The following is an 11719-nucleotide window of genomic DNA, read 5'->3' as shown; positions in this document are numbered from 1 at the left end:
AACTCTAGGTACTAGTTTGTAAAACCTACCTCACACAAAGAACAGTCACAGGACTGCGGGTTGATTTCCTAAAACACTAGGGTCTTTCTGCATATTGGCCTGAGACTGACCTGTGGACCCAATCTATTTAAATTCTGGAAAAATCTAAATGAAATGCCTTAAGCTTTATATTTTCATCAGAAAAACATGTAAACTTGTAAAATCGTTAACAAATTGAAAACAACTCGTTTTAGAGTAATACAAATTACTGTTAACTCATCGAATCATGAAATTAGTGTTATTTCATAAAAACTTGCACTCACAGTACAAATGTAGCCTCTAAATTTGGTCTAAGATAAATCATACATAAAGCATATACAAACTTATAAAATGCAAACAAAATTCATTTCAACTCATTTTAGAGAAAACTTAGTTTCTACAGATCCACCAACATGTTCCCTAAAAACAAAGTAAAATAAAACATATACATACTTTACATCAAATGCCTCTAAAACTATTATCTTTAAAATAACTAGTTTTGCATAAGCTGAAATTTAGAAGTTTATATAAAATTCATCTTAGATCCTTTTTGAGTAAACTCAAGTTCTATAGAATTACAGAGTTGTGCACTTCAATGTTATAAAATAAAAAGACATACTTACAGTATAATAAGAACCCCTAAGCATTTATCTAAGGAATAAGCAACATGGAGCATACCTTAAATTGTAAAATTTGTAGAAAATTCATCTTTAGTCTAAATGAAGTGAACCAAGTTTCTGTAGAACCAGCAAGTAATATACTTCAACCTAGTAGAGTGAATTATGGCACCCTCTGTACAGACCATAACTCTAAATCTTAATTTGGTTGTACAGACCATAACTCTAAACCTTAATTTGGTAGAATAGGTACTAAACGCATAATAGTGGTTAAACAATACATATGAATAAGTATATATATGCATGGTAGCTCCAAATAAATCAAAATAAAACTTGTTAGGACCAGTGGAGCCATAGTTCCATCCCCATCTACCAAAACTTAGATGAACTTAGCTCATGCAACAATCTTTAGGTTGATAAGTTAAGTAACTAACATAAAACATCCGTATTTATAAAATGTGTAGTAAAATAATATAAACTCTAAAATTATGAACTAAGATTAGATTAGTTAACTAAAATACTCATTTTATACAACACTAGCAAGTTAGAGCAAGTTCTGGATCTAAATCTCCAAAGCCATGTGCACATAAAGACTATATGCCTAGAACACACTAAAACTTGTAAAATACATAAAGAATTCATATTAACTCTAAATTATGAAACCAAATGTGTTAGTCTTAGAAAACACATATCTTCACCTCAGCAAACATAAACTTAATAAGAATCACCTCACAACAGCATTTCACAATAGTACCTAAATAAATACTACCCTATACCGAGCAAACTTCTAAAATTCATAACTCTCAAATAAAAAGAGATAAAATAGAAATTCTTTCACCTAAATTCATATTGTACCAGTACCTATCCATTGTGCACAAATTAAGCATTTTAGAGCATTTTGGAATTTTCGCATATTTCGGTGTTTAATTGCATAATGTGTACTTTGTATAGATGATTGCTTAAACGGTGAAGAAGTGAATTAGGTGCTGACATTTTTCAGTTGCAAGGCAAGTCCCAGCTCCCTCTCTTTGATCACTTTGAACCTATGTTTTAGAGGTTATTGAAAATGTTTGCAAATCTTTCATGTCGATTGTACACTAATAAATTAAAATTTTGTTAAACTTGTTAGACAAACTCCTATTATTTGCATTATCACCTTAACCCCACATATATCCATATCCCTCATTCATAACCTTAGGAGCAATATGACTATACCACTTTATATATGAGTTTTGGTGACACTAGGTTACTATAATGCTTAGCCATGCTTAGAATGGTCTTCCTTGTCATTATGGGCTCATTACAAACATGAAAATTGATTTTTAAATAATCTGGACAGAACTTTAATACTTATTATTTCGATAAATAAAATGGTGGAAAACATGGATTTTAGGTTTGGGCCTCAAGCGGTGCATATATGGTGATTAGATGTGTACCGATAGGGGGAGAGTGCGCCCAAACCGACCTAAGGACTTCACTCAATGTCAGTTCATTTCGTATACAGTACAACCACATGTGCTAGTATGGGATAGCCCAAGCTTAGTAAATTATTTATGGTTTAGCCTTACATTCTGGTAGGCCGGTGTGTATGAGTTCGAATAATTTAGAGGAGATTCATATTTACCCCGAAGTGGTAGTTTAGGTGACTAAGCGTGTCCAACACAACGATATTGTGCCACGTGGAGGGTTCCCGTTGTGTCCGCCACCATGGCATTAAGTTTAAGGCGTGGGCCCGCCACTTAACGGTTCTAAGTCATATTTCCAGTATGACTAGGATGGAGGAACACGTATCGTGCTGGTGTAAGGCTAAATCATGAATTTTGGAAAAGCTTTGATGCGGGTAATAAATCGGGTATTTATTTATCGCGTGCCATGCTCTTGCATGATTATTATTTCGCATCATGTGGGTAAAGTGTAGAAACTCTGTAGAGTTAAAACTAATCGATTAGCCGTGCTCGCGGTCATGAGCGGCGTGTGGATATGTATTGAGTATAGACTTGTGTTTATTCTTCTAAATTCTGAAATTTAACTTCAAAATGTGATGAGATTTGTGAATGATCTCCTTGCTACCATGGACGGCAATGAGGTGTATATTTATACATGATTAATGACTACTTTGATGCCCAATATGTCAAGTACTTGCTTGCTGAAATTTATTTGAAAGCAAAACTGATTTGGAAATGTTTTATACAAATAAAACTTGGTTTATGCTAAAAAGAACCATATCATGCCTTCCTTGATTATATGCCTTGCAAGTAGAGTGTTAGGCAAGTCCTAGAAATAATGTACTGACTCTTGCTGTTGAATTAACCTTTTGTTTGCAGGTTTAGACTTAGTCTTTGAGTGATGCAGGTAATCGACTCCTTCTAGGGTAAACCGCTAGTCGGTGCGCTTGTGGATTGGGTAGACAAGCTTCTGTTGTTCTATTATTTATTTGAAAGCAAAACTGATTTGGAAATGTTTTATACAAATAATACTTTCTTTATGCTAAAAAGAACCATATCATGCCTTCCTTGATTATATGCCTTGCAAGTAGAGTGTTAGGCAAGTCCTAGAAATAATGTACTGACTCTTGCTGTTGAATTAACTTTTTGTTTGCAGGTTTAGACTTAGTCTTTGAGTGATGCAGGTAATCGACTCCTTCTTCTAGGGTAAACCGCTAGTCGGTGCGCTTGTGGATTGGGTAGACAAGCTTCCGTTGTTCTATTATTTATTTGGCCGGTCGGCCAATGTAACTAAAGTAGATGTAGTTTATAATCACTTTCATCTTAATTGTGTTTGCTATGTATATCTATGATTGAGATGAAAGTGTGAGTCTAGTGCACATCCTGGGAGCTAGATTCACATGAGTATGAGTTAAGAATATTTGAGATGTTGTAGATCTTTAGCCATTTTTGTCAAGTCTCCTGAATGTGTAACACATCTGGTCGCCGCCTTCGAGTGGTTTGACGAGCACATCTCAGGCTAAAGTTGACTGGCAGGCTAAAGGCCCAGCAATGTCTCCAATATTCCTCTCTCGAGGCGTCGGATATTTCATTATACTTGTTTGATGACTTTAATTATTCATTTCATCTCTTAATTATAATGGAAGGTCCGGAGAGCCTACGACAGTGATGGAGTACATATGGACCTGGATTTTGGTCTATGCTGCTTCCGGATTTACCTTGGCACGAGCAGGGACTGCACATTGCCTGTATAGGGATGGGGGTGAAACCGGAGGTGGGTGTGTTGGTTAGGGGAGGCTATATGGAGGGTTTGTCATGATTTCCCCCTTTGTAGTATCTCGGTGGTACTTCGGGGCATGGTAACATGTGTGGAATCGTGTCTTGTGAGTAAAGTTGTACACTTCTAATCAGAGTAAAACTATTTGAATAGCCGTGCCTGTGGTTATTGGGCGGTCAACCAGCTCACCGTGACTAGTCTCACCTTAATAATTTGACCTAATGAACTGGTGTAGTTCAGGTGGTTTGGGTTGGACCTATCATAACATGGTTTTAGCGTTGGATAGTGATGATGTTAATACTACTTAATTATCTACTATTTTACTGCTTTCAACTTATGATTTATAAATGCTGCTTTTTACTTCAAATATCCTATCAGCCATTCCTTTGAATATCCTTGCATCATACCTTCCCCTTGGTATGAGTTGTTGAGTACGGTGGTGGTTCTCAGCCTTGCTTTATTTTTCCCAATCCCAGAGGCAGAGAATTTGTCGGATGGTGAGTTCTATGAAGATTAGGCTTGTGCCAGACGTCGAGGTTTTGCCTGTGGATTATGGTGGAAGCTTCCCTTTGCTGAGAAGAATAAGTTTAGATGGTCTTTAGTTTTTTCGCTGCTTTTCTGAGTTTTTTTATATTTTTGTAAGACGTGGAACTGTATCAAATTGTCATCTGTGTACTCTGCTTGATGCCTGGATAGAGGTTAAATGCACAGATAGCCGGTGATTTGGGTTGTCTAATCTCTAGGCGTGACACATACACTCCATTCCACCATATACCACATTTGTCATCCACGGAATAAATACTCTAGGAGAAGAACAAGACTAAATTTGCTGCAAATTTTCTTTTGATTAAACTTGGTCTGCCCTCAGGGGTCGTGTACAAAGGCATATATAGCCATTACATGTGTTAGAAACTAACTACGAATCAAATACAACACAATATAGAAACCTCTCTGCAGCACCGTCAATTTGATTTGGCTCTTGCGGTGAAACCAGAAGGAATTTGTGTCCTAGGCCCTATCCACCATGTGTGTCATGAAGTTAGCTTTTCAACAAGTGCTCACATGTCCAAAATGGACTCCGGACGAGACAGAAATGGCGTTTTAGTCCTGGTATATCCAGGCTGGCCCAAACCGAGTCCGAACTGAATCTTTTCTTCCTTGTCTAGAAACTCCTTGCTTTGGAAGGCTTCAATCCGTGGAGAAATTATAGATGGACTCCTTCCCAACCCAAGATGGGCCATAGGATAGTATAACTCCATCCAAACATGCCGTTCAAAGCCGACATTCATCACCATTGTTGTTACTTGCGCGTCGCCCGTTCTACCCGCACATGATGTCTTCAACTTGAGATTGCTGTTGGTAGAAAGCTCGGAATGACATGCCGTTTGATCCGATGGAAAGTTGACTTGATAATCTTTCCTAGTATATAAGCCATTCATGTTGAAAGCCTTCTCATCAATGCAGAATTCTCCATGAACTTCATGAACAGAATAGCAATTGATCTTCCTCATGTACGCCGCTACAACGGTCACCTCTGGCTGGACCCACATGTTGTTTATACCAGCCAAGGGTTCCAATCTCTCAAGTGCGAAATATTATGTAGCATCAAATTCTCATATATTTCACACATAGACTTAGAGAGAAATGAGTTCACCTTTTGTTCTGATCTGTAAGTAAAGAACAATGTACTATTGATAGGTAGATCTGGATCAATTCTTCTTCATATGCTCTCGATACTTTAGTTCATCTAAGTATTGTCTTTACTTTATGTCTGTATTGGTACAGTCATATAGTTAGCCTACCAGAGAGGTGCAATGGTGTAGGTTTAATGTCCGATTACTCGGTTGCTCTATGTCATCTCGAGGGATGTAGAGTAGTATTTAATAATGTAGACAGGGTGTCTAGATTACTAAGTATCATTATCTGGGTTTATATGCTACGAGTCAGTCGAGGTGGGCTGCTAATTGTGACAGCTCAGTACGGGTATTCCTCCACGATAGTATCTAATCCTAAGAAACTTTCCTAGGGAGGGTACTCCTCCGTATTTAGCCTAGGTTGGACGGCCATGTCAGGTTGTCGTAAGAAACTCGGCAACCCGGGGTAGTCTCTCGAAGCACCAGGAGGGCACTGTTAGGGGGTATTGGCTATATGGTTGTATACTAGTAGATGTAGACTAAAGTTGAGTGTATATTAGAATTATAGGAATTGATTGTTTTTTCTATTTCTTCTTCCACTTAGTTCAGAAATGATTAAAGGAGATATATGAGTGCTTTGCTTCGTGTCACTCTACCCATATAAATATTTTAACCCATGCTTAGACTTTGATTATGTAAGTGGCATGTATATATATTATTAGCATAGTTCTCTCTTACAATCTTCCCTTGGGATTAAATAAATACGATACCTTAGAATACTCCCGGGTGAAGTGCTACAATGGTAAATCCGTGCGCTTGCGGATTCTTTCTGTAAACCATATATATACCAGGACCATTTCTAGCGCCATTGCTGGGAATTCATATTTCTAGTAATATCGTTAAGAAATACCAACAACATGCTAGCCGGACTAGAGGGACAGGATGCAACATTCCTTGGAACATTGGGATGGCCAACTACAACGCACAACATAGGAAGCGCAAACAAACTAAGGAACAAAGAGAGGGTCGTCTTAGAGAATAGATTGTAAGGGAGGTTAAACAAACTAAGGAACAGACAGAAGATCATCTTAGAGAACATATTGTAAGGGAGGTCATGGGTGAATGTTGGTATTTCTTACGACCAAAGATAAATCCACAAGTGCAAGGAATACCACTGTAGCACTTCACCTTCGGGTGACCACAAAAGGATATCAAACTCAGGGAATGTGTGTAATCTACCTAGGGCTAAGACGATCCAAGGATAACAACTATAGGTAGGCAGGCTAGAGAGGACTTTCTCTGTGCTTTAATTATCTAAGCTAAGCAAAAGTAATTTCCTATCTGTTGCTACGGGCACCGACCCCTGCTGGTCTGTCAGTGTGGTTCCGGCTATAGCTCTATGATGTACCCGAACGTGGAGGATTACTAGGACGGAATTCAGGGCTGTCACCACCTGCCGTCTACCTCTGACAAATCCATGGGATACACAACAAACAAAGGTAATCTCTAACCTAGACACCAGGCCTAAGTTATTAATTACTCCTCTAATACTTGCGCAGGAAATTCCTTCTCTATCCGGAGTCCTAGTACTAGAGCACTTAGTATAAATACTAAACAATGAACCTGCAAAGATGGAAATATATCTTACTCAGACTAAGTAATTAAATAACATAAGAAAGGATCACGAATGCTTACTTAATAGAAGAAGTTCTCTGAACCCAGAGCAGAGTGTACCGACAACTCCAGTACTCCTCCAGAATTCCTCCTAGGAAGCTACACTCGTCGAGGCAGAAGTCGGATGAGCGCCAAACTTCCGGGCACTCCTCTAGAGCTTCCCCTAACTTTCTACCTATTTCTAATGTACAAAAGATACAATAGAGCCTCTTGTAATTCAGCTCAAAGTTGTGTGTGCTTGAAGTGAGATGAAGACCTCCTTATATAGGCTCCAAATGACAGTTAGGGGTATGGGAAATGACCAAAACACCCTGCAACCGCCTAAGGGGAGAAATCCGAGCCGTCCAGGTGAAAGCAGTTGGCGGGAAGCACCAGGATTGGTTCGGCCGAACCCAAAAACTCTCCTCCTGGCCTCTCCTTCGGTCGGGAGGTTGGTTAATGGGCCCCCAACAACCTGGGCGATGTTTTGGTCCAATTCTAAATGGTTTTTATTGACTTATTGGGCCTCTAATCCGTGTAAACGCGTCCTGAATGTGCGGAGGTGCATTTTGTCACATGATGGATGTGTTTTCTCCTCAAATTACCTTCATACACATATTTCACCAACACTAGTGGAAATGATTGGTAATAACACCTACCACTAAGTTGGATACCATGTTTTATTTCATTATATGCAGGTATTGATGGTCAGATATTACGATTTAAGGACCGTCAACAACACCCCCACACTTAACCTTTGCTCGTCCCGAGTAAAGGCTATGGACTCTACAACAGAGTTATGACTTCCTAACTAATCATCATGCAAACAAATTATTCAAAGCCATACCTGTACTTGTGGATCTTTATAGTGTCTACCATGCAATCTTGAGCAATTGAGAAATGGAACAATCTTGACATTAAGTCACCCTAACTTTTCATGAAGAACAACTTGTGGTTTTTGAGGTAACACAAAATTATAACTATGCTTTGCTCCTCCATTGATTCTTTCGATCGCTCAAAGTGTATGATTCCTCACAAGGCATATGATTGTGCCTTTTCTTTTCCTACCATCTAATAAGGCTTTTGTGGACTATGGAAAAGAGTAGAGCATTACTTGCATCACATATATTGCAAAGTCAAATAATGGATCCACGGAAATACAAAACATACTTTCTGGTCAAGAATGTGCATGTGTATGTGTATGTGTATGGTAAATTTGTGGGTGGAAAAAAAATGAATCAATAACTCCTTTTGTATACATCCTCTTCCATTTATTTCTCTTTGAAAATTTGAAGAGTGCATGGCTATCTCTTTTTTTTTCTTTTTCTTTTTTTTCTCATCATCATGCTCAATACTTGTATGAGCATTTTTTTTCTTTCTTTTTGCATAGCCATGCCTCTCTCTCAACTTTTTTTTGAAAGAACTTGTATGAGTATTTATTTGATGGATGAAATGAATGACAAATGAGGAATGCTAACTTGCAGTGTAGAAGTCAAGAATAGGTGGGTGTATGTGGAATGTGTGTGATCTTGACCATGAAAGTATGAAAAGCATTTCACTAGGGTCACAAAACTTGACAACGCTCAATGTAATGACAAGCAGCGTATGTAGCAAGCTAATCATTAATGATCAACCTATGGCTCTAGTGGGAATAAAAATATCAATGAGCAAGTTAGCATCGTTATACAAGTTTTTTTTTCATTTTATAAAATTCCCAAGTGTGCAACATGAAGAGCAGGATTTCTATCATCAGACTATATCTCATTCATCAATTACTTAGATAGCATGGGGTCCCTATTGGATAAGTCACCACAAGCAACAAGTAATGAACAAAGAATAATAGGCATGCATGCTATTTTCAGGGAGACCATGAACTCTAATTGTACCATCCCTAGTTTGAGTTTAATTATCTTCGATATTTTAGAATTGATAGTCAAATTAAACTCAAGATAGAATGGATGTCCAAAGGAAAAATTGTGCAAACCTGTGCTCTGTATAAAATAGAAAACAATCCTTGGTAGAGGTAGTTTAGCCGAACTGGAGATTTGGCTGACCCCTCACTAGGTCTGACTGCATCAATTTCCCGTGTGTGGTTTGTCATAGCTCGTCACTTTTGGGGTGATCTTGCTTTTGTTACGGCGTTGATGTGCAATATCACTCCCACACTTGTCTTCGTATATGAGAGGCTTTATTGGACACAAAAAAGAAAAAGAAAGACAAGAGTGAAGCAAAAAGGGCTCACATGGTTGGAAGACCAAGGAGCCAACTTTATTTTTTTATTTTTTTATTTTTATCATGAAAGCTAGACCTAAGATAACTAGAGGGAGGCCTAAGGACTCATGGCATTGAAAACTAACGGATCAAGGGGGGACCTAAAGACTCCGGGTAGAAGCTAAAAGAGACAAGATTCACAACATCCAAGTCACGATCAACTTCTAACGGATCAAGGAAAACTTTTAAACAATGGCCATTTACCTTAAAGATGTTACCTTCGTTGTCACGCAGCATGACGGCTCCATGTGATGAAGCATCGACGATGTTATATGGGCCCATCCATTTACTTCGAAGTTTTCCATGTCCGAAAAGCTTCACCCGTGAGTTGAACAGCAGCACCTTGTCCCCTACCTTGAATTCCTTGTGCTTGATCCACTAATCATGCCATCTTTTGGTTCTTTCCTTGTAGATCTTGGCATTGTGGTAGGCCTTGTCCCTCCATTCCTCTAGCTCAGAGAGCTGCATCTTCCTGTGCTATCCGGCTCCCTTCAAGTCGATGTTCCAAGTCCGGATAGCCCAGTGCGCCCTGTATTCCAACTCTACCGGAAGGTGACAAGTCTTCCCATAGACAAGTTAGTATGGTGACATGCCAATGGGCATCTTATAAGCAATCCTATATGCCCAAAGTGCATCAGCTAGCTTGTTCTTCCATGCCTTCCCCATCTCATTTACAATCTTTTGTAGAATATTCTTGATTTGTTTGTTGCTCATTTCTGCTTGTCCACTTGTCTGGGGATGATACGGAGTGGCAATTTTTTGCTGAGCCCCAAGTTCTTGCAAAAAGTTTTGGAAGGTCTTATTGATAAAATGAGACCCTCCGTCACTTATCACCATCCACAGAGTTCCAAAACGATGGAAGATAATCTCAAGAAACATCCGGCAGGCGTGCTCGGCGTCTGCGGCCCTGCATGGCATTGCCTCTACCCACTTCGACACCTAGTCAACGGCCACCAGGATGTACTCGCAGTCATAGGACTTTGGGAAAGTTCTCATGAAGTCGATGCCCCATACATCAAATAGCTCGACTTGAAGGTTGTGTGTCAGTGGCATCGCATCTTGAGCAGTGATCCCTCCATGCTTCTGGCATCTACTGCATCTTCGAACGAATTACTTTGTGTCATCATACATTGATGGCCAAAAGAATCCACTCTGCCAGATCTTTGCATAAGGAATGGTTAGCCAACCGCTCAAGCATTTCATCAATGAAAGGCAGCGAAAAGTGATCCTTCTTCGTAGCCTTGTTGTGTTTCCTATAGTCAATGCACATTCTCCATCCCGTGACGGTTCGTTGCGGGATCAACTCGTTGTTCGAGTTTTCAACGACCGTCATGCCTTCCTTCTTAGGCACTACTTGGACATGGCTGACCCACTCGCTATATGGTACGGGATAGATAATCCCGGTATGTAGGAGTTTCAAGACTTCCTTTTTTATGACCTCTCTCATCGCATTATTTAGCCTCCTCTAAGGTTCCCTAGATGGTGTGCTAGACGGTTCTAAGGGAATGCGATGAGTGCAAAGGGTCGGACTGATGCCTTTTAAGTCTTGGAGGGAATAGCCAAAAGCAGCACTATGCTTTTCTAAAACGGCGATAAGTCGGGCCATCTCCCTCTCAAAGAGTTTGTCACTTATAATGACTGGAGACTCCGCATCGTTGTTCAGAAAGGCATAACTTAGGCTTGACGATAAGGGCTTTAGCTCAATTGGGGCTCGTGACGGCAGATCCGTTTTTGGCAGATCCATCGTTTCTCCAGTTTCATCCTCCCCTTCATTGAATTCTTCGATGGATTCATCGAAAATAGACTCTGGGGTCTCGAATGGAGAAACAGCCATCACTCCCTCAATTGGCTCAGGAACAGGAAGAGACTCCGTCAAAGAATTGGTTGATTGCAACATAGGGACGGAGGTGGCAATTCTTCCTATTTTCAGGTTAAGGACACCGGTTTCGGGCACATCTAAGAGTTTTTCTATGGGATGGCCTATGAGTATGTCAAAATCATAGATTTCAAACACATGAAAATCTAATATGACCTCAACCCTGTTGTGCCGTGCGGGCACTCCAGAGATAATCCCTAAACCTTCGGTAGTAGAGTTTGTGGAAATTCAGAAGGTTCTGACGGTTGGTTCCAACGGTCTGTCCCTTAAGCAATCGAATGCAAAGGTTGCGGACATAATATTGGCGCCAACAGAGGGATTATACAGAGCACGGACCGAATTACCTCCAATGTGACACATAATGGTTGAGGAGGGGCATCGGATCTGAATCGATTCAGATGAGAGCTCTCCTTCTCTTAACCATTTGT

The sequence above is a fragment of the Oryza glaberrima genome, chromosome 4 (assembly GCF_000147395.1).
Source record: "Oryza glaberrima chromosome 4, OglaRS2, whole genome shotgun sequence".
In the NCBI taxonomy this organism is placed as follows: domain Eukaryota; kingdom Viridiplantae; phylum Streptophyta; class Magnoliopsida; order Poales; family Poaceae; genus Oryza; species Oryza glaberrima.
The sequence above is the reverse complement of the archived record's forward strand: the minus strand, read 5'-3'. Positions refer to the sequence as shown.